A 24132-nucleotide genomic window follows, 5' to 3' on the forward strand; every position below is an offset into this window, starting at 1 on the left:
CTGTCTGAAAATGGCCTGTCTGGCCCTGATATTTTATATTTTAAAAAGGCTCCCTAACTTTTGTTTCTTAGTCCTTGGACAAAGATGTCTCTAGGGAAATGATGAGAGTTCCAAGTCTCTGTGAGGCTGTGTGCAAGGGCAGGTGCTTTTTTTTTTTCTTTCTGAAAATTCTAGAAGCTGAAGAGGTTCATGTGGAACTGGAGTTGGGGCCTGGAGGGGCACTAGAAGCCAGAGGCAGAGTGGTCATGGCTATCCCTTACTGAGTCCTGGCTTGACTAGGCCCAGATACATCTTCCAAAGTCAGTGAATCTTTCCCAGCCTCCGTGGGTGCCCAGGACAAGACCAGCCAGCCCAAGGCGCCTGCTCAAATGCCCCACAAAGTATGTGTGTGACATTTAGAAAAATACTATGCACTGACTGAGCTGAGAGTAGTGGCACACTGCTGTGGTCCCAGCACTCAGGAGGTAGAGGCATGAGGTGAAGAGACTGAAGCTAGCCTGGGCTACATAGGGTGATTCTATCTCAAAATAAAAAAGGTGGTGGAGATGGAGAAAGTAGGGAAGGCAGCCTAGAGACATAGCTCAGGTGCTAGAGTGCTTGTTTAGCATGCCGAAGGATCACCAATGCTTCATAAACCAGGCGTGTCGAGGCTCACCTGTGATCTTAGTCCTAGGGAGGTAGAAGCTGGAGCATCAGAAAATCAAGGTCATCTTTGGCTACAAGTAAATTCCAGGCCAGCTTGGGATGCATGAGACCCCATCTCAAGAAGGGAGGGGGGGAAGAAGGGAGGAAGGGAAAGAGGGAAGGAGGGTGGGAGGGAGGCAGGGAGGCAGGCAGGGAGGCAGGGAGGGAGGGAGGGAGGGAGGGAGGCAGGGAGGGAGGGAGGGGGACGAGCATAGTCTCAGAAGCTTTAGCACAATCCTAGAAGATGGCTCTGCCCCCATTTTAAAGACAGGAACAGTGATTTTGCTGAGGCGATTAGATAATGTTCCCACAGAGTGAGGAATGCCAGGGCAAAGACCCTCCCCTGGGAAGTCTGTTTTTGGGGCTCCTCATTGCTTTCTTGAAGGATGACCCCCTTTCCTAGGATCAGAGTAAGTTGGCAAACAAATGAATTCAGCTGTGGGTCTCCCGATGATGGGTGTGGGGGGTGTTATTGGCTGTGCAGTGTGCATGGTAAAATGTAAATGTCCTCTCCTGCGATTCCCAAGGTATACTCGTAATTATGAGGCAGCGTCTGAGGTTCTGATTTTGATGGCATTAGCTTTAATGGCCTTCTTTTTTTTGAAGCCGTTTAATTACTAATCAGCACTGCCTTGCAAACTAATGTGGTATGTGTGCTTTTCTTGTGGGAAGAGGGCTCCCTAGGCAGGGCAACCGAGGAGTCTACCAGGGCTGTATGCTGGGCCAGCTGCTCTCTGCCACAGTGGGAGTCTCCCACCTCTAGCCTCCAGCCCTCCCTGGCACTTCACACTCTGAAAGTATAGAATCATCTTTGAAAGGCTCCTCAGCAATTGACCAGCTGGATCTTACAAAAAGGGGAAACTGAGGCTCCAAGAGGCTCCACAGATTTCTAGGACAAGAATATGTGGGGCTTTTTTTTCCTCCTCACTAATTTCTATCACATAAACTCAATTAAATTTCCAATTTCCATAGTTTAAAACTTTCCAATGTTAAAAACCCCATTTTCAGAAACTAATTTAGGTCTCATTCTCATTAATAGCCTTGGCAACAATCGTGTAGTACAGATCTCTCCCAGGTTGAAGAAGAAGCCTTGGCTGGGAAATTGGGATGTCTGTGAGTCCCTGCTTGTGTCTCTGGACAAGCAGAGCCACCTCTCCAGTTTATGGGTGGTTCCCCTCTACAAGCTAATGAAAGGGATTGAGTTAGCTGGGTGTCATTCCAAACACTACTCCACAAGGCCCTCTGTGGGGTACAGGGTGTGGCAAGGTGAAATGATTGCTATTTGGGGGGATCAAAAGGTCACATGTTCAAATGTGAGGGTTTGAATGAGAATAAACCCTATAGCCTCATATGTTTGAATGCTTGGTCCCGAGTTGGTAGAACTGTTTGGAAAGGATTAGGAGGCGTGGCCTTGTTTGAGGAGTTGTGGCCTTTTTTTCTTATTAGGTGTGTCACTGGGGATGAGATCTGAGGTTCCAAAGGTTTGCCATTCCCAGTCTCTCTCTGCCTTCTGCTTGTAGATCAAGATATGTATTCTCAGCTGTCTGTACAGCCATACCTTTGCCCCACCATTATGGACTCCAGCCCTCTGAAACTGTAAGTCTAATTAAATGCTGTCTTTGATAAGTTGCCCTGGTCGTGGTGTTTTGTCACAACAACAGAGAAATAACTGAGACATCAAGTCATTGGGTTTCATGTCAATACGGGCCTTTATTACATACAGTACCTGTGAGCCTCTGGGAAGAGGCTTTTTTTTCCCCCCATGTGATTCTTACTAATGTGCATTGCACCACAAGAATTCTTAATAAGAAACAAATGGCACAGGGAGGCTCTCGGTGCCCTCTGCATCGGCCTTTGGTACTGCAAGTGGCTGAAGCTACAGTTTTGTTGGTAGAGGGAAGTCCTGAGTTCCACCCCAGTACCCCACAAACTGGGCCTAGCAGTGTACACCTGTGACCCCAGGACTTGGAAAACAGAGGCAAGAAGATCAGAATGTTCAACCTTGAATACTTAAAGAGTTCAAGGTCAGACTGGGCTGTAAGAGACACTGTGTCAAAACCAGAAACAAAACAATAAAAAAAATTAAGGAATAACTTTGACAGTTTCTGAGACACCTAGTGCTTTTACCTTACATATGCTAGTGCTTACAAAGTTCTTTAGCGTGTGTTGTGTGTAAGTGGGGGTGGGATACATGCAAATGCCATGTATCCCATATGTGGACATATGTGGAGGTCAGAAGACAGCTTGTCAGTTTTCTCTTTCCACCGTGTGGTCCTGAGGATCAAATGAGGTCATCAGGCTTGGTGGCAAGCAGCTTTTTCCCCTGAGCCACCTTGCCAATCATGTCCCCATGCTTTTGTTGAGAGCAGCCTGAGACAGTTGCTCTGTGGTGACCTTGATTTCACCAGTGCCTGCCACATCAAAACTCACTGTCCCATTCTGTTCCCAGCCAGACTTTGCTCTTGGCAAGCCCCCAGACACTTCCCAGGTAGGCCTGTCTTCCTCGTTCCCGATAGCCCTTCCTCCGCAGCTCTGCCTTGCTCTAGGCAGAATCTCCAGGCCTATGACTGGGCTGGGACCAGAGCCGTCTGCAAGCTACACACCGGCCTTGCTATGTGACTGTCTCTCTGAATGCAGACGCAGAGGTCTGATCATGAAGTACTGCTGAGATCCAGGTGTGTCCCACCTTACCCCAGTGCCCTAGAAAGCAAGGCAGATCTAAGGAGCAGTGAGGGAAATAAGAGTGAGGCTGGAGACACAGAGAAAGCTGTGTCAGGAAGTTCATACAGATGGTGTGATGGCAATGTCTCTCAGGTGGCTATACAGGGAGCTGGGGACCTGGTTCAGTTGATAAGGCGCTTGCTTCGAAAGCATGAGGGGCAGAGTGAGTTCAAATCTCCCGGTACTCACATGAAATAGCTAGGCACAGCAGTGTGCCCCTCTTTTAATCGGAGCATGGGGCAGGGCGGGTGGGGGGTGGGAGGTGTGGGTAGGGTGTGGTGAGGGCAGAGACAAGAGGAGCCCTGGGGCCTGCTGGCCAAATCAGTGCGCTACAGGTTGGGTGAGAGACCTTATCTAAAAAGTTTGTTTGAGGAATTTATCCTTGGTTTCCACAGGCACATGCAACAACAGGTCCACACACCTGAAGACACATGCCTGCATGTATACACACACACACACACACACACACACACACCATACATACATGCATACACACAAAGACCATACAATGCTTCTTAGGTGGGAGGGAGAACTTATCCCTAGACCCCAGGACTAAGTACAGGAGGATGCTCCACAGGCATTTTTTCATCCATACCTTATTTGCATACCTCCTCTCACCTGCTAAGCAAGTCTGACCATCAGGGAAAAAGTACCAATCCAGGTGGGTTATGCCAGCAGTGCAGATAAGAGAGTAAATGTCCTCAGGTCCTACACACATCCCTGAAATCAGCGGCACACAGTTGACCCTGCAGTGGAATGTGGGACAGGCAAACAGCAAACATCTAAGATCCAGGTGACAAAGCAGGAGATCTGCAGTGAGGTGTCTCCATCACTCCTCATGGGCCTGCTTCTGCTTCTTGACTCCTGTCATCTCTAGCTTTGTATTACAATTTAGGGACTTATTCATGTTGTGGTCGTGGAAATATTCTAATATTTTTATTAGAATTATTCTAATTTTTTAATTCTTTGAGAATTTCCTACATACAACAGATTCTGCTTAATCTCTCTCTTTCCCTCTCTCTCTTTCCCTCTCTCCCCCCCCCCCCACACCACACCCTTAAAGAAAACTGATTTTCTTTCCACTGGCAGCCACTGACTGCGGACTCCTTCCTTTCCTGATCCATGCTGGAATGTTGATTGGTTTGACCTTGTACTGCCCTTGTCTAGGCACAGAAGGGAGCACCTGATCCTCTGTTTATAAGCTGCCACGTGGGTGCTGGGAACTGAACTTGTGTCCTCTCCAAGAGCAGCAAGTGCTTTTAACAGGTAAGCCACATCTCCAGCCTCCCTCCAGCACTTTTTAAACTGGCATTTACGGTTCTCTTGTGTTTTTAACTTGGCACTGCATTCTACTTGTCCATCTTCCCATAGCAACATCTGAGAGATCCCTCCTTGATTTCATAGCTCCCATCCCTGGTCTTTCTCCTGTGGGAGGGTATTCAGGTTGTTTCATCTTTGAAGTTACAGAGAATACCCGAAATGAGTACATGAGGCACAGCTTCCCGGGAGGAGCACTTTTGCCGTTTTAAGGGATGTTCCTATTTGGAATCTGTACCATTTCACACTTCCATCAGTGATCTGCAAGTCTGCTCAGTTCTTTTCACACTACCACTCTCAGTATGTGTTTAAATCTTTCACAATCTGCTTGGTGAGAGATGCTATTTCAATGTGGCTTAATTTACGTATAGGTTACTGCATCAAGCTTGGGTGTGTTTATGCCTCTGTTACCAACCAGAGATAAAGCTACTGGGGCTTTTGCAGGTTGTGGATCTTGTATCTCGATGTATAATTACAGAAACGAGGAGGGAAGTGAAAACCAGGGCTATCTTGCCTCCTTAGTTTAGAACAGTGAGTTTACCTCATAGATGCTCAATAAACATTCCTTTCCTTTTTATCTTTCTTTTTCTTTGGGGGGTTATAGTATCTTACTATGTTACTCAAACTGCCTGGAAAGTAATTAGTTCAGTGTGACCTTGAATTCCAGCAACACTTATGCCTCCTGAATGGTAAGATTACAGCCCAGACCAAGAAGTACTTCTTTAAAAAAAAAATAGAGTGAGGAATACCCATGTGCCCCAGTGCATAAATGGAGGCAGGAGGCACCCTTGGGAATCAGTCTTTGTCTTCTATCATGTTGAATGAAGGGTCTTTTGCTATTTTCCACTCTGTACCCTTGTGTAACTGACTTGTGAGTTTCCAAGCATTGTCCTGTCTCTACCTCCCATATCACTGTAGGAGAGCTAGAATTACAGATAAGTATGCTACTTCTCAGCTTTAGATGGGTGCTGAGGATCTGAACTCAGGTCCTCACACCCAAGCTTGATGCCGTAAAGTGCAGCAAGTACTTTACCTACCAAGCCATCTGCTGGATGGATGAATGCATGGATGGATAGATGCATAGATGGGTGAATGGATGGATGCATGGGTGCATGGATGAGAAGAAGGATGGATGGATGGATGGATGAATGGATGGATCAAACATACTACTAATCCTATCTGTATATCAAATTGTAGATGGAATACTTTTCTGTATTCCATCAAGTCCCTCCTCCCCACAGTCTGAAGCATAGAGTACTAAGGGGTTGATTGTTACATGCTCATGACAAATCCTTGTTGAGGATTAGTGCCTCCCATGGAGATCCTAACAAGAGCCTATGATTATATTTCAACCAATGGAGTTCCCTGTGCTCCTGGCTCTCCAGGTGATTGGGCCAAAAGATAGGCACCTAGTGCAAGGTGTCTTAGTTATAGGATGACCAGCAACCCAAGATCTGTGAGGAATGACTGGAGAAGATAGGCCAAGCCCATAGGAACTGAGTATTGGGCCTCAGAAAGTTGATGGGTTAGGAGGAAGCCATGAGCTGGGCATCAGGATTAGGGAGCCTTTAAATGAGCAAATGAATCTGGATAGCAGAAAGAGACACCCCAAGAGACAGACAAGTCATCTGGGGAGAAGTAGTTTGAATTACTTGGTCCTCCAGTAGAGCCTCCCGATTCCTGAAATGGATTTAGGAATTTATCATTGGATTCCATGGCATCCTTGAGTCTCCTGACAATGAACATTCCTCTAGAATACATATAACACCCCACATATACACATAATTAGAAACAATAAAAATACATCTTTTTAAAAAGACCCTCAACCTAATCTCATCTTACCAGACATGGAGACTGGCTCTGAGCTTGGAGAAATTCGAATAGGAGCTATCCTGTCTCTTAGCTCAAGGCCTTGTGCCATAAAAGGACATAAACATCCTTGATTAGATGATTGATTTCTCAGTAGCTTAATTAAAACAACTGTTCTTGTAATAGGATGTGATTTCCAAGATTGTGGTGACAGGAAAACCCAACCCATAGGCTTTTCTGCAATGTGACCTTGCCCCTTCCCACCAAGAGATAGAGTCTAACTTGTCCCGCTTGAATGGGTACTGGCTTCAGTCACTAGTTTATAACCAAAAGAAACAATCCTGCATTGTCTTCCAAGGTGAGGTCAGGAGGACCTTGGAGCCCTTCCTTCAACTCTTAAAACACTGGCTTTGTGGAGTTCTCTCTCTCATCCTCCTTTGTTAAGATCCCAGCCCCTATACTGCAAAAAAATCTCACATGTATGGACATGTGTGCAGGATGCTCTGATCAACAGGTCAGCTGTACATAATAGACTCTGAAATATCCCAACCCAAGCACCAAACAGGTGAAGATACTCTGGGTGACTTCAGCTTCCAACAGTTCAATCTAAGTATGAATCTTAAAGGCTGAGTGTGGTAGAGACAGATGTTGCCATTGGCTCTATTAGAATCCATGATGCTGAGGATCTGCGACTGTAGCAATCCAGTTTCATTTACATCACTAAGTTTTAGGACAACCGGTTATCATGATGTCTTGGCTTTCAGCTTGACTGCATTTGGATCAACTAAAATCCAAGTGGCCAAGTGCTCCTGTGCAGGATTTTCTTAGTTAGATTATTTAAAGCAGGAAGATCTAAAACTGGGCCACATAAAAGGATGTGGAAAAAAGAAACTGTGTGATCTGCTTGTCCTCCATCTCACGGGCAAGACCATCTATCCTGTTGCTGCTGTATTCCTTCACTGATGTTAAAACCAACTTTTTCAGGACTCCAACGTAGACTGAAGACCAAAACTCTCCAGGGATCCTCCAGGACTTCAGTGCCACTTTGGAACTACTGAGACATCCAGCCTCATGGACTGAACATTGGATTCTTGGCCTTCCCAACATGAAACAACCATTATTGGACTACTCTGGCCTCAGCCTGGAAGTAATTCTAATAAATCTCACATATATTCATTCCATCAGTTCTGTTCCCCTAGAGATCCCCAACTAATACAGCTGTATAACAAATAGCTAAAGTAATATCTGGGATGGACATCTTTGCTCTAGAACCTCAACTTCCTACCCACAGTGTAGGGTTACTTACAGATGGCTTCTAATTCTGATAGACGTCTCTCTAACTGAAGTTGGTAAACAAAGCTGGAGCTTTTCTGGCACCAAGGCCATCTATAAAAAGAAAGCCTTTGATTTACACCCAAGGGAGCTGTGTTCCTTAAAAACTGTAGAAAGCAACTTCCTGATACATGAAAAATTACAGCTGGGTTTTTGATTAAACACACACACACACACACACACACACACACACACACACACACACATACCACCTAGCTAGCTTCCTGTGCAGACAATGTGGGCTCAGTTTTCCGGAAAATGGTTCTGCAGTTAAGAAACTCTCCAGTAGAGAAAGTCCAGGCTCCGGGGAGGACACTCTGAGTACAGAATGTACTAGAGGAGGAGGTCGGACTGGGGACCACTGTGCATGCCATCTCCTCCTTCAGGCTTCCACATGCAGACCTAGAGACCAGCCAGGAGCCCTCCATGCCACCATGCTGCTTCCCTAAGTAAGTCACACGCTCCTGTCTTGCACGATGTTCTGGAAGCTGTAAAGGTCTCATCAAACATACAGCTGTTGCCGGGCGTTGGTGGCGCACGCCTTTAATCCCAGCACTCGGGAGGCAGAGGCAGGCGGATCTTTGTGAGTTCGAGACCAGCCTGGTCTACAGAGCTAGTTCCAGGATACCCTCCAAGACAATACAGAGAAACCCTGTCTCGAAAAACCAAAAACAAACAAACAAACAAACAAAACAAAACAAACAAAAAAACCATACAGCTATTATCCTGGAGCCTGGAAAGGGAGGGAATGGTCTGGTGATGTTGTGAGGAAGCAGGTGTCCCCTGCGTCCTGACCAGCTGAGGTAGTGACCCATACAGAGCCTCCTAGCTATCACATTCCTTTAGAGTTTGCACATGCCTTCGAGTCTCTCTCATCACAAAAGCCCTCATTATTTCTCAATGGTTAGTGTAAACCTCAAATATTTAGAATCTGGAGGACATTGCCTCTGAAGGGGCCCAGGGGCCCAGGAGACTGGCTGCCTTTATTTCTTGCCCAGGAACCCTTGTGCTGGTCTCCTGGCACAAGGGTTCCTGGTCTTCCTTTCTCATTTATAGAACACTTCAGTGTCAGCGGATGACTTTACACGCAACGGTGTCTGTAGAACCAGCAAGCCCCATGCTGCACCCATGTATTATAGGTAAGGGCCTGTGCCTGTGGAGAATTGCTGGTCATACACAGAGGAGCAAGGGACAAGCTGAGTTCAGAACCAGGTTTCATGGCATCAGAGGCTAGGCCCTCCTGCTCAATCGCCTCTCAGTACAGGGTAACAAAGCCAGGGCACTTTCAGGGGTCTCTATCATTTTCCCCAAGGCTCCAGCACCATGTGTGACACCAGGAGAGGTCACTGGCAGCAGCCTTTTAATGGTGATATTCCTGAGACTATTCAACACATACCAAGTGTTAACTGTGAATCGAACCACTGCCTACCCCATTGCTACCGCCTCTGACTCACACGATACTTGTTAGTTGTGACTTGGGTACCAAAGCACCATGTATACCAACATCAAGTCTTCACAGAGCCCACTGTCCTTTACCAGGCTCAGGAATAATGAGCCTCACCCCCACGTCGGAAGGTCATGGCCTTCTCTTTCAGGTGCCTCCCGAAACCCCACTGGAAAGGAGAAGCCCTCAGGGCTGAGGCATGATTAAATTCTCTGCGGTGAGAAAGTGATACTGTGAGCTGATTCGTACCAGTAAATATGTGATTTACATTTAATTCCGAGTAACCTTTCTGGGCTCGCCGAGGTGTGAAGGAATCTGATGGGACCAGCTCTGTGGAGGAGGAGGCAGCCATTCATATTCATTAAGACCTCCACATTAGCCTGCTGAAGGGTGACAGCTCTGCCCGCCCTCCTCCTCCTGCCTGCCAGGGTCACAGCTCTGGGCAAGCCAACAGTGCCCATGCCTGGCTGGCACTTGGAGAGGAGTGCAGGGTAGCAATGAGGACTGGAATCCCAGAGAGAAAAGCAATAGAGGAACCCACAGGCCCAGGGACAGTAGGCAGTGGACAGCAGGTACTCCACACAGCTGTCTCCATAGCTCATCAGTGATGGCAGGACAGGGGTATGGACTGGAGAGGTGCAGCTCTCAGAGGCCCTCCTGTCTCCTCTGTGCACATTTATAAGGCACTGTAGTCTGAAATGCATATGGAATAGCCAGGGTCTCAGGGCAGTCAGGATAATGTTCTCGGCCCCTTGAGGTGTTGGTTAATTTTGACTGACAGAGCTGTGGTCCCAGCAGGTGCTCATGACCCACTGACCTGGGGACATTAAAGAAGTGAACTAAAGTAGAGAACATCAAGCCTCTCTCCTGAGTGGCATCCCAATTTCGTTTCTATTGCTGTGATAAAATATCCTGGAAAAGAGAAACGTAGGGTAGAAACATTTTGTCTTAGCTCATAGTCCAGGGTAGTCCTTTATTGTGGGGAGGCAGTAGCTTGAGGCAACTGATCACATCGCATTCACAGTCAAAAACAGAGAAATGGGACTGCATGAATGGATGCATGAATGTTCAGTACCATGCTTTCTATACTCATAGAGTCTTGGGCCCAAATCCAAGGACCCTGCCAATTTCAGGGTGGATCTTCCCACACTAGTTAAGGCAATCTTCCACAGGGCAACCCTATGTGGCTAATTCCTCCCCAAGATCCTCTTCCCATCACACACAAGCAGCCAGGATGCCTGCAGCCCTTCCTGATGGGACTCTCTCTGAAGCTGAGCAGCAGTGTCCGAGCTGATGGTGGCAGCACACTGACCAGGTGCCTGGCTCACAGAGCAAGCAATTCTTTAGCACATAGAGTGCTATAATTCCTATAGAGTGAGGGCACCAGGTGCGACAGGTCCTGCCTGAGTCAACACTAGCCTCAGGAAGGGAAAACATGGCGTCTCTTGGTCCTGGGCATAGATGAGGCTCCTGAGGATATGCCTGGGGAGTGGCCATCCAGGCCATGAAGGTGGACAGTGTCAAGGCCTTGACTGGACCACATCTGACTGACTCCAAAGCCTTCCCCCAACTACAGTATTGTCAGAGTCTCTCTCATTCATTCTGTCAGTCATTGGCTCATCCAAAGCGGATTCATGTAGATGATACTTCACTTGTAGATTCCCTCAGGTAAAAGACTTGGCTCTGAGGGAAGGTAAGACCAGGACAAGGGCTGAAAGCTTTAAAAGGCCAAGAAAGGGATTGATGCAGGAAGACCAGAGTGACTTGAAATGCTGGTGGCCAGAAGCAAGAAGGGAAGCAGGGGACAGCAGACAAGGGTCCGATGGAGCAAGTGGGTCCCTGAGGAGGTGTGGATCCCTTGGGGAATGGGAAGCTGGCATGAGAAGTAAGAAGGGCAGAGAGGATGTGTGTGGAGGTACTCATGAATCCGGGTGGTAAGGCCATGAGGACTCTGGACAGAAGCTGAATCTGGGTAGGAGACTGAGCCCGAGTGGGAGGGAGGCCCCAGGAAAACCTCCATCGCCCTGCATTCCCTCTTCCCTCTCTCAGGCAAACTCCTTTCTCACCTTTCCAACTCCACCCTATCTCCCAGGGAAAAAGAAAATACGGAAGGGTGTCACCTTATGGTCCCCACTATGCTGGCAAGACGGGCAGACATGGAGAGAGAAGCAAAGGAGCCTGAGAGAAGACTGAAGCTTGTGGGAAGAGATTGCAACTGAGACAGAAGCCAGACTATAGTGAAGCCCCATCCTGGAGTCAGGGTAGAATCAGGTGTGGCAGGGCCAAGGAACCTACAAGCATGCCCCAAGTTTGTGTGTTCACATCTGTTCCGGTGAGAAAAGGCAGAGACTGGACTGAGACTCATGCATCCAAGATGGAGGCAGTTGCCTCTGCAGGGAGCGTTTAACTAGTGTTGGAGGCATCTCAGGGCAGACTGGCTTTAATCTGTGCTCACACCTGCCCCCCCACCCCCAGAAGCAGTGCTGGCTATTACCATATCAATGGGTCTTACTACATCACCCTGGCCTACACTATCCTCTTTCTTCTGCCTGTCCCTCTTCCTCCTTGTTCTGAATGGGATCTCTTTCCTTCTTCAGACGCCTCCGAGGCATACAGAAAGATGAAACAAAGAGCCATGTGGAGAGGTTGGGGTCTAAGTTTGGTTTAGTGCACTTCTACCAAGGTAGGCTTCTCCACTCCCTGAGTGCCTTGTCCCGAAGTCCCATCAGCTCCAGAAAGAGCTGCTGCAATCCAGGCAGCACACTCCAATTTATTTCTGTCTTTTCCTTTCACAACATATGCTGGAGAGAGGGGGCTGGGGCTTAGCGGAATGGTAAGGGGGAGCCTCATTTAATTTTCATGAACATTCTGCTCTCTTGGAAAGACAAGAAAGAGGCAGGCAGGACCGCTGGAGAAATTTGTGTACTGTGCTTACTGCTCTAAGACAGCTGAAAAGGGGCTAGCAAGACGACTCGGTAGGTGAAGGCACTTGCTACCAAGCCTAAAGACCTGAGTTCAATTCCCAGAACTCACGTGGTAGAAGGAGAGAAATAAAGACACTTACTTGGGACAGGCATGGTATACACACCTTTAATTCCAACACTCTGGAAGCAGAAGCAAGTGAACCACTGTGAGTTCCAGGCCAGCCTGGTCTACATAGCAAGTTTTAGGTGAGCCAGGGCTACACAGAAAAATTCTGTTCAAAAGAAAAACAAACAAAAGCAAAACACACACTTGGAAGGGATGGAGGAGGCTGAAAACCACCCTGGCCAAGCCCAGGCTCTGTGTGAGAAATTCTATGTGCCTGTCCCCAGCCAAATGGGCCAAGGTGACTTCAAAAGACAGAGATGAATATGTGACAAGGGCCTTCATGTTCCTTTCAGGGGGTGAAGCAGGGCTGGAATTACAGGATTGTTTTAGTAGCCAGAACTCTTGGAGGGGACAAGGAACAGAATGGTATGGAGTCAGAGGTAGGAGAAGCACAGGGGAGAGCCGGAGGGTCAGATCCATGGCCATGTAACAGGCTGGACACAGAGGTCACAGCCCTGCTGAGGGCCTCAGGACTAGCTCTCCCATGGAAGATTGCTGGGGAGTTACTTTCCTTCCTTGTCTCAGTTTCCTCATCTGACAAGTCGAGAGGAAGTGGGAGGCTACGGATCCAGAGGGATTCTTAAGTCTGCCACTCATGGGGTCTACAACTTTGGAGGACCTTAACCCTCTTGGCCTCTGCTCCTGACCTGGCTGCTTGTCCTCCTTCTCTGTTCCCGGTCCCTGCTTCATTCTGACAAGCCCCGTGCTTCTCCATTGTTAAGACAGGCAGGAAAGTTCCATATCAGCATGGAAATTATAACCTGAGGTGTCTGGTTCACCAGGGAGGGCACCTTACTCCTCCTCTTTTATTTTTAGCCCTGTTATGTTGGCAAGGAGGCCTGAACTCGTTAACCTGTATCATCAGAACAGAGCCACTGAGGCCACAGGGGAGTAAGCCTGGCCCCAGCCTGGCCCTCCCCTCCCAGCGGGTTATTTATAGCCTTCCTTCCCTCTGGCGAATTAATTAACTAGTACTGGTGGCCTCCACAGTGTTGTCTTTAGTTGGGTGTCCCTCCTGAGGCAGCCTGGGAGTCAGTGGAGGGAGGGGAAGGCAGGGAGGTTTGCTGCTAACTGCCTGGCTTCAGGTCGGAGCAGCCCATCAAACCATGTCTATTTTCCAGGGCAATACCCCACCTTTACTTCTTAGATGCTTGTGTGATGTAGACCCTCTATGGATCTAAAGAGTTTGATAATCAAGCATGACGACTGGTTTTCAGACTTGCAGCACTCACAGAAAAACCAGTAGGCATGGAGGCCCACCAATAATCCCAGTTTCTCCGGATCCCCCAGGCTGGGTAGACTAGCTTTTTAGCAAACTCAGGTTTCATCAAGAGATCTTGTGTTAGTAAATAAAGTGGAAAGCCACAGAAAATACCTGACATCTTCCTCTGGCTTCCAAGCAGTCATTCACATACATGTACACACACAGACATGTTGAGTACACACACACACACACACACACACACACACACACACACACACACACACACTCAAGTTTGAGACTTTGACCAGGTACTAGCTCACAAGTAAAGCAAAATTAGTCCAGAATCTATCCCCTTCCCTCAGCAAAGAAATAAAAACTGAGTGCTGATCTGGGTTGATTGTCCTCTAACTGTCACAGACCTACACTGTCTGACTCTTTGTCTAAGGGCACCAAAGCACACAATGTCCTCTGGTTTGTCCCTTCTGTATCCCCATTTATCCTGTGGGCACTTCTTTGTGCCAGGTTACTTGGAAGGATACATTGGGGTGGAGTCTACAACCAGTAAAGCAATCACCTCCCCAAACTCTCCATCTGTTTCTGTGGGGCTCCCCCGAACATACCCGCATTTTATAAAAATGCTTCCAGCCTCACCAACATAGCTCTATTGTTAATCCCCCAGGAAATCCCACACCTGTCCCCCAGATGAACTGTGTCCCAACCCCTCCCCTATCCTGGATAGAATCCAAGTTCCTGACCCCAGGGCAGGGTTCTGAACAAATGAACAAAGGCACACAGGGGTCATCCCTCACCACCACTCACAAACTTCCACAGGCCTAAGGCCCTATACATCCACCGTCTGCAGCTACAACCACCCACTCTCAAGACAGACATCTAGTCGGCCACTGGTCTCATGGGAGGACAGCTCACGTGTTTCCCTAGGAAAGAACAGCACGGACTCAGACGGTGGGAGGAGGCTGAGAAGCTGGGCCCTGTGTTAGTGACTCGTTTCTTGGCTTCGATGAAATACCTGACAAAGTCATTTTAAGAGTTTATTGTGGCTCACAGTTCAGGGTTCAGTCCATCATGGTTGGGAAGTCACAATGGCAGGAACTTGAAGCTTCTAACTACACTGCACCAGCAGTCAAGAAGAGAGAAGCCGGGACGGGGGCTCGGTTCAGTCTCTCTTGTTCATTCCCTCTGGGATTCCAGTCAGTGAACACTGCTGTTCACAGTTAAGATGTATCTTCCCACTTTAGCTAACCCAGTCTAGAAAAATCCCTCATAGGCATGCCCGGAAGCTAGTCCCCTAGATGATTCTAGATCCTACCCACTTGGCAGTAACTGTCACAGGCCCACCAAGGGAAGCCAGCGGCATTTGCTCTCCAGGCCACACTACACCACACTGCTCACCAAGTGCCTACAGCTCCTGAGCACAGCCAACCTCAGGCCTAATCTGGGCTTCTACTCTGTACCCTGGAAATGCCCTCCATCAGACTAGGCGTGGGTTCCAGTTTACCATTGCAGCCCAGGAAGCGTGTGTGCCAGCCGGGCTCCTTACCCTCTGAGCACCTTGAGCGACCTTGCTGAGCACTGATGGGTGATTAGCTCTCATCAGCGCTAGTGCTAATATGAAAATCACTACAATTAAAGCCGCCAGCTTGGCCTGGTTCTGTGCTGGAGAGGCTGTGCATCGCTTCAGGAAAACTCCCTAGACTGCCGCCCACCCCACCTGGTAGAAGAGCTTCATGCCCCACATACACTCTACCACCTCTGGCCTCCCTCTCTCCAGAGTAGGGGGGTGCTGAGGCCAAGATCTCCCGTCACAGCTGAGTGGGGTTATTTGTTGGTGGTGACGGAGGTGGTAGTGGGTTGTTTTGTGTGTGTGTGTGTGTGTGTGTGAGCAATTTGCCATTTGCACCTTCAAAATAGAGTGCAACTGGCTAATTGCCATGGCAATTAGGTAATTGCAGGTGCAATTAGCATCCCTCTAGCAAGGCAGGAAGGAGAGGAGAGGAGGGAATAAGGAAAGGAATACAAGGCAGCAGCAAGAGCCTGCAGACAGGTAAATGGAGGAGAGGACAGAAGCACACCAGCAGAAGAACCAAGATGGCCAGAGGGAGGAAAGAGATGTACACCAAGGAAACAGCCAGTGGGCCTGGAAGAGACAAAGAGGCCCACAGCACAGCAGGGTAGAGCAGGGCAGGCCATGGGCTGTGGGAGAAGGAAGGACGTCCAGGCTGAGCCCAGAGAAGGCCTCCATGGCAGATGCAGGGAGCCCGGTATCCTGCAGGCTTTAGTGCATCAGGGAAGGTCAGAGAGGTGTGAGAGGTCAGAGAGGTACCTGCTATGATGGGACTGTTCTCAGTCCACAGAGTTTAATATAGGAGCCACCAGCCACACGCATGGTGTGTCTGTCCCAGTTAAGAAACTGGAAGTTTTAATGTTATTGTGCTGGATGGCTTTAGCTGCTAACTTAGCGCAACCTAGAACCACCTAAGAGAGTCTTAAAGAGAGATTATCTAAATCAAGTTGGTCTGAGCATATCTGTGTATGATTGTCTTAATTAAATTAACTGATGTGGGAAGAACCAGCCCACTAAGCATCATTCCTTAGGCAGAGTTCTTGAACTGCTACAAAGTAAAGAAGCTGGGGACTGGAGAGATGTTTCAGTGGTTAATAGCACTGACTGCAATTACAGCAATTCCCGGAATACACGTGGCAGCTTACAACTGTCTGTAACTCCAGGATCGAATACCCTTACACAGATATACATATAGACAAAACACCAATACACACAAAATAAAAATATACATATAAAATACACACATAAACACACACAGACACATAAAGAAACTGACTTGACACAAGAGGCATATATGCATTAATTTCTCCCTGCTCCTGACTATTGATGTGATGTGACCAGAAAGCTGTGACTTTGTTGCAATGCTGGGCTGTAACCTGGAATTGTCTCTCCTTTCTCCTTTAAGTTGCTTATTGTCAAGAGTATTTTTCACAACAACAGAAATAAAACTAAAACTATTATTGAAGCTAAAATTCCAAGTACTACCTAGACTCCTTAGCTGACCCACACAGGCCTCTGGAGCAAGGAGATGAAGTTCAGATGACAGGCAAGGCCTCCATGACAGCTGGTCTTCTCCCAGCATGAGTGATTGGGAATCTGAGGGAGGGAAGGAATGGGCAGAGCACTGTGGGCTTCCATGTAGACGTGTCAGCATGGTGTACCCAGTGAGGGACTTGGTCCATCACTGCAAAATAAGGACTGATGGCCCTATCCTTCCAGCCCTGCAGTCCTCAGACCAAAAGCCATACCAGGGTGCCTTCTGCCTTCACAGTAAGACAAGCCTTCAGAAAGACCATGTGGGGCCAATGGTGCTGCTGTACTTGGGCTCAAATAAAGTCATACTCCAGCATGCAAGTACACAGGGGTCCCACAGTCACCTTTGGAAACTCGCATATACGCACACTCATCGTTAAGCACACATGCACGTATTCAGGCTCACACACACACATCACATACATGCAACTCACACACTCATCATGTTAAGCATGTGATCTTGGTGTAGTAGAGATGAAGGGGAGTTGTCTGAATGCCTGCAGACATAGGAGAACAGGCTATGGGAGTAAAGATGACCCTTGGTACGAATGACTCTCAAGGATTATCTGAGTAACTCTCCTAGCTGAGACAAAATACCCAGCAAAAGCAACTTAAGGAAGGAAGAATTTATTCATTGATAATGAATATTAAGCAACCCAGGACAAAGCCTCTCAACTCTGTTTACTGCCCAGAGCAGTCAGTAACTCCTAATCCCTTCTCCACTCTGGGCTGGAAAGGTTGTAGCCAAACCAGAATTGGGCACATCAGACAGATTATGGGGAGTGTTGGGACCCCACCCTGGCCATGGAGATTTTGCCTCACTTTTTTCCTGGCTCCCATCCACACTTTGACTTACATGCTCAGCCTGCTTGATCTTTATCTCCCGTTCTTTGCCTGGTTTCAGCTTTCTCCTTCCCTCTGTTGGGTCTTCAGGAAGTCCCTAACTCCCCCACCCACTCTGCTGTGCTAGAGAATCCAAACCTTCTGACCCTCATGGAAACCCAACACAAGAGATTCCAAAAAGGACTTTTAGCCATCTTACTCTGACAGTAATATGGATGTGATGGGCCCCCAACAGAGGCAAGGGAAGGTTTTGTGGGTGACGAAGGTGAAAGCCCTCTAGCAGGCACGACCAACCCATGAGCCTGTGAGCCAAATGTGGAGCAGGAAGGTATGAACGCAGTCCAACACAAAATCATAAGTTTAAATCGTTGTGAGAATTTTTTTTACCTCAATGGTGCAGTTCTCAAGCATGGCCTTCATAGATGATACAATATAGTGATGTTATAGATTACATAGTACTATATATTATATAGAGTTTACACTATTATATAGTGATGTTCAAAAGCTAGACTCCGGAGCAGGTCATTGGTGCAGCGGGTGAAGGCACTTACTTACCGCTTCACAATGTGAGCCTGATGACCTGAGTCTGGTTCCCAGAACCCACACGAAGGTAGAAGGTGAGAACCAACTCTACTCGTTCTCTGACTTCTACGTGTGTATGGTGGCATGTGCCCCTACCTCACATACACACTAATAAATAAAATGTCTTTAAACGGTTGGGGACCATGACGTGAGTACTTCACATGTACGTGTGCGCGTGTGTGTGCGTGCGTGCGTGTGTGTGTGTGTGTGTGTGTGTGTGTGGTGTATGAACACACACAAATGCCTGGGCTCTCTATTCTGGAGACTAGAGTGGACTGTGAGATTGCCATCTCCCTCTCTGGACTGCAGGTGTCCTTCCCTGTCTAGTTCCGGTGTGTAGAAGCAACGGGAGGTGCTCAGAGCAGCTGCGCTTCAGTTAGTGTGCCCACAGTCTTTCTGGGAGGCAGGGCACTGCCGCTAACCACAAGGCATGGGCAGAGGTTCCCTCCTTCCCTGGAATCCTCTAAGGCCACAAGTCCTCCAGGGGCTCCTGTGCTTCCCCCACAGGGCTTGGCAAAGACATGGGCACAGAGGGCAAGCCCCACAGAAGAGGTCTGGAGATGGCCTCAGGGTCAGTCCACCTGACTACCCCTGTGGTTGGTCTGTGCAAGTCCACGCAGATGGGTGTCACAAACCTGAGACTTAATCAGGATAAGGAGGAGGTTAGAGAGAGCAAGTAACAGGAAGAACATGTTGTTACCCATTCAACCCCAAATCCACCTGCCTCTGGGACTGTCCCACCTCCCACACTCCAGTCTGAAGGTGAACATCCTCATTTTGTATCACCCCCCCCACACACACACTCACATGTATACACCTACACACAAGCGCACACACATGAACACACATGCAAATACACATACACACGCACACAGAGGAAATTAGTTCACTCCTGTAAGAAGAGGACTTTGCGAAGGACTTCCAGTTGATCTCACAAGCAGCTTCTGTGTGAATAAGAAACTCAAACCTGGAGGGTTCATAGCCAGAGCTCAGTTCTAAAGGCAGTCTGCACAACTGGTCAAGGATACCCATGACCCTATGAACTGCACACTCCACAACATGGACTCTTGGACAGGGGAAGCCCCATCCACAACTGCCCTTAGAGAGGGGCCCAGTGGCTGCCTCCCTGCTGCACAGAACCACCCTGCTTCTCCACCAGCCTGACTACATATCCCATGGGAAGAAATAGCTACAGGCCAGAGCCCAGGTCACACCACTACTCCCTGACTACAGGGGAGGCAGAAAAACAAATGACAGCACCAGGGACCTGGGTGGGAAATTCCCAGGCAGAGGCAAGGCTATGAACCAGTAACCAGGAGAGCAACCTAACACCTGCTTCTCCACACAGGCTGGCCACAAGGGCCAAAAGCCTGCCCTGGACACTTGTCTCTCCTGACCTTCACTAAGGAACCAGGCCTGATGTTGCATTGGGCTCTAAGGGTGGCAAGGCAGGACATCAACAGACCATGGACTGTGCCTTTCTGGTGACATTTGTCTCGGGCTGGGGCTAAATTGGAACTACCATGACAGTTCGGACTCAGAAACACAGCCTCCACAAGCTCCCTGTGGGAGAACACTGACAGGAACACCTAGAACAGGCGTAAGAGTCCAAGCCAGAGGGGAATGGTCAACCCCAGACCCCACCACACTGCTCATTCCCGCAGCCACACTGGTGATGCTTGCTGAGTACTTGCTGAATGTCAAGTGCTAGTCTAAGCACCTAATTCCGGCAGTCCTTGGAGGGACATTACAAACTAGGAGCTGTAGAAAAACAGTTGAATAACTCACCTGGGACCACCCAGCTATGAAAGGCAGACAGGACTAGAGTGCAGTCTGGAGCCCCTAATGGATTTCTACCATGTTCTTATGGGTACAAGATGAGCCCCAGGTAGACAAAGGAACCAGGTTTGTGGTTAGTGATTGCGTTTGCCACTCTGTTTTGCTTCCTGTTAGCTGGGGAACCCTGGGCTGTTTGTTAACTTCTCTGAACTTCAGTTTTCCCACCTGCAAGAGAGGGCAATGAGGTCAATCTGCAGGAAGTTTGTGGGAACAATGAAGTTGTGGGGGCCTTGCAGGTGCTTAGAAAGTGCAGATCTAGACTGAAGTCAAGCTTGGGTCCTTCTAATAGCCCTGGGACAAGTGTGACTCTCAACCCCCCAGAAAAACTGTGAATCTTAGACGCTCAATGGTATGGGGATGAGAGTCCAGCTTCCTCTTCCGTGGGATGTCCTTGCCAGGCATCATATAGATCATCTATTGTGGGACCCCCCCAAACCAACTCCTGATGTAGCCTCACAGCTCCTGTGTCTGCTCCTTACTAGCTTTCCTTCTGTCCCCAGGAAGCAGCTGTGTACCCATCATACTCTGGGCCCCAGGGACTCTCAGGAGCTTGTCAAGCCTAAAACATCTCTCAAAGGGGAATCAAAGATATTTAGGCTGAGTGCATTTTGAAAAGTCCCTAGGGTGAGAAGAAAGAATCTTACTCATTGGAAGGTAATTTGTATCACTTCTACCAAGTTCCAGTGACTGCCTGGAACCCTGAGGACACATCGGGTAGAAGTATGGCAGTGGAACTCTGTGATTGACTGGTGATGTCTGCCTCAGGCATGGGATAGGAACATTAAGTATATTTGCCATTCTGAATACAAGTATCTGTTCACGAGTCCCCAACTCCACTCTTTTCCAGCCTTCTCTCCTCTGCGACCCCTCCCCCCAAGTTCTCTAGAACTAAGGATTTAAAACCTTGTACAAACAGAACCCAAACACGGCCTCATCTAGTGGCTGGCTGTTCTGTTCTCCCAAACGATGAGCATGTGAGCCAGGGATGGTCAGTCGGGCCAGTGCAGACACTTGAGAGGCATTTGGCAATGTGTAGAGACAGTTTTGGTTGCTAGGACTGGAAGGGTGGCGAGGATGTTCTCCAGGCATCTGCTGGGTGGACGCTAGAGACATTGCTGAACATGCTTCAAGGGACGGAATGGCCCCATGCAACAAGGAATTACCCGGTTTGGACTGCAAAGAGACTGAGAAACCAAATCTCAAGAACATATCGCTTTTGCAGAATAATTTCCTCAGAATAATATTCCTAGACCTCTCTAGAATAATTTTTTGGACTCTACTCCTACACCCCTGACCTCCCACACTAGAATCAACCCCGTCCCACTCCCTCACAGCCTCCTCTGCCTCTGAGGCAACTCTGCCTGAGGTGTGTTTTGGAACTTCTGGTTATCCCAGGCCCCCTCCCACCCTAGCTTTCCACTTGCAGAATCTCCTTCCAGGACACAGACAGCTGCTGTTCCTGCTAGAAACTGGGGCTGGGGCTCAGTGTGGTGGCTCAGGCCTGAACTCCCAGCACTAGAGAGGCTGAAGCTGGAGGCTGACCTCATGAGGCAAGCCTGGTCTACAAAGTGAGTTTGAGGCCAGACTAAATGGCTCCTGGACTGTGTATCAGAATAACTAAAACAGGGTGGAGATGGAGAGATGGCTCAGTGACTAAGAGCCCTTGTGGTTTAGTTCCCAATACCCTGTGGGGCCTTGTATCAGATGACCCAGGCATCCTGCACTATGCCCTCCTCTGCCACCTCCAATTATTTTTCTTGAAGTGGATGTGTTTTTATGTCTGTGTGCACACTTGTGTGTGCGAATATGTGCATCCATTTGCACCTGTGGAAGTCAGATAATATTGACTATTCTACTCTATCACTATCTTATTCCATTGAGACCGAGTCTCTCGCTGGACCTGAAGGCAGGCTTAGCCAGTGATTGCCCTGTCTCCTCCAATTCGCAGTGCTGGGACTTAGACCCCACTAGACTTTTTACATGATTCTGGGGATTTGAACTCAAGTCATCACGCTCGCAAAGCAAGCCATCTCCTCAGTCCCTATCTACAGCCTTTCTGGTCTGCCTCTGTCCTTTTTTTTTTTTCTACCATGAGCCCAGGCTTCTCTGTCTTCTATGTGGTCAGAGCCCTGCAGAAGCCCTGCGGTGCCTAGCAAAGAAGCCAGGCCTAGCAGGGTTACTGTGATGTCCTCAGTAGGTTTGCTGATGAGTGATGACATCTGTCAAGTGGGATCCCAGGTCTGCAGGGAGGACTGAAGGGGAGGGGAGCTCACTGCCACTGCCAGGTCGGCTGAGTGGTCTTGACAAGCAGGAGGGACCGCTGAGAAGACCCATCGTCCTCTGCACTTTAAAAGGCCAGCGCCCCTCCCGGAATCTCTCCTTGGAGACCTGCTAAAATAATACATTTAGACCTGCCAGCCCCAATCGCTTCCGTCTGTCAGGCTCCCTGTAAATAGCACTTCTTAGCCGAGCCAGGGAAAATACGATTCCAAGCAGCATGGGGACAATCATACATCAATCGAAGAAAAACATTTTCCCCTTCCTTTCCACCAGCCCCCATAATTGCATTTTAAAACCATTCCCGTGTTTCTGGGAGACACCATGGTACCTGTTGCTTTTTAACTCGGAGCCGAGAGGCGCAGCAGAATGAGGCTAAACACAGCAAAGTTATTTTGATTTATTTTCCAACGTTGGAATCGGGAGCTTGCTGCGGGATTCAGCTGCGGGGAGACGAGCTGATGAAAATGTATTTCTTCCCATCGTTACTCTTTTAAATAGATGGGAGTTTTATTCTTGCTTTTTTTTTGCCACTTTGCTGTGCTAGACTGAGCTTTATGACACCCTGTATGCTGGCATTGGCTTCCGGATAGCAGCATCAGCTGTCCTGTCCTTGGTTTGCTGCCTGGTCCGTGAAGCATGACCTGTGGCGTTCCTATGCACACAGTGACAGCTGAAGCCCAAAGGGTTAAGTGGCACCCGTTCACTCAGAAACCAGGTGGATGACCCCCTTCTCAGGCCTGGGTATCTCCACACATCTAGATGGGGACCTTCGGGGCCTTGCTCCCAATAGAGCCGCTTGGCAGCCCAGACTCAGGGGTTGCCATGGAGACATTGTTATTAACAAGTCTGTTCTAGTTTGCTTTCTGTTGCTGTGGTGAAACACTACCCTGACCAAAAGCAACCTGGGGGAGGAAAGGATTGTTTGGTTTCCACTTCCAGGTCATAGTCCATCACTGAGGGAAGGGAGGGCAGGAATCCAGAGCAGAGACCGTGGAGGAATGCAGCTTACTGGCTTGATCTCTGCCTTGCTGGCTTTCTTATGCAGCCCAGGTCCACCTGCCTAGGGATGGTACCACCCACAGTGGGCTGCCCCCTCACGCCAAATGTCATTTAAGATAACCTCTCACAGACACGGTCTCAGGGCAATTTGACCCAAGCCTCCCCTTCAGGTTTCTTCTTCCCAGGAGACACTAGGTTGTGTCAAATCCACAATAAAAACTAACCAGGGCAGGAGCTAATTAATGGCAGGTCTGTGCTGACTCCCAAACTGTCCACTTGTGGCCACCATGACCCAGGTACTCTGGAATCCTAGAGTCAGAGGTCTAAAGCAGTAAGGCAGTGTGTCAGGTGAGTGCCTTCACAGTCTCCTCACTGGAGACCATGCAACCCCAGCAAGCCACTCAGCCCTGCTGAGCCTCAGGTCCCCCAATGCTTGTAGCACTTCCCACAGGAGGTGGTGAGGATTAAACAAAATAACCCAGGGAATGGCTTAGAATACACTCAGATCTGACAGCTGGTAAGGTTAATGTAGATCTCTGCTTATTCCCTCTGAGGTACAGAAAGGGCATGATCTCTAGGTAAGAACTGTACAGTCCTGGCTGTCACTTAAGTCCCCTTTCCTCTGTATCGTGTAATTAAACAAATTCTTTCTTGTACTGGTCCCAAACCCTTGAAGAAACCCTCTTCTCTGGTTTTCAAAAAAAAGCTACTCTAACCCCCAAGCTTGACTTATACAACACACAGGAAACTGTTCAAGCAACCAGGCTCACTCTAGGCCTGCTCTCTGACATTGGCTACTGCCAGTGGCTATTCTCTTTTGTTTCTACGCATCTATTAATTTAGTATGTGAGACATATGTTCTTGTTAATGTAG

At 48.5% G+C, this 24132-nt stretch overlaps 1 long non-coding RNA gene across 1 annotated transcript; it reads left to right on the top strand.

Annotated features, from left to right (window-relative positions):
* The first annotated feature begins 215 nt into the window (after positions 1-215).
* Positions 216-7692, top strand: LOC121137489. Its single transcript, XR_005874725.1, has 3 exons — positions 216-380; positions 2205-2280; positions 7516-7692. It is a non-coding gene; the product is annotated as an uncharacterized LOC121137489 (long non-coding RNA).
* The last annotated feature ends 16440 nt before the right edge of the window (positions 7693-24132 follow it).

The sequence above is a fragment of the Mesocricetus auratus genome, unplaced genomic scaffold, assembly GCF_017639785.1.
Source record: "Mesocricetus auratus isolate SY011 unplaced genomic scaffold, BCM_Maur_2.0 Super-Scaffold_100691, whole genome shotgun sequence".
Lineage (NCBI taxonomy): Eukaryota > Metazoa > Chordata > Mammalia > Rodentia > Cricetidae > Mesocricetus > Mesocricetus auratus.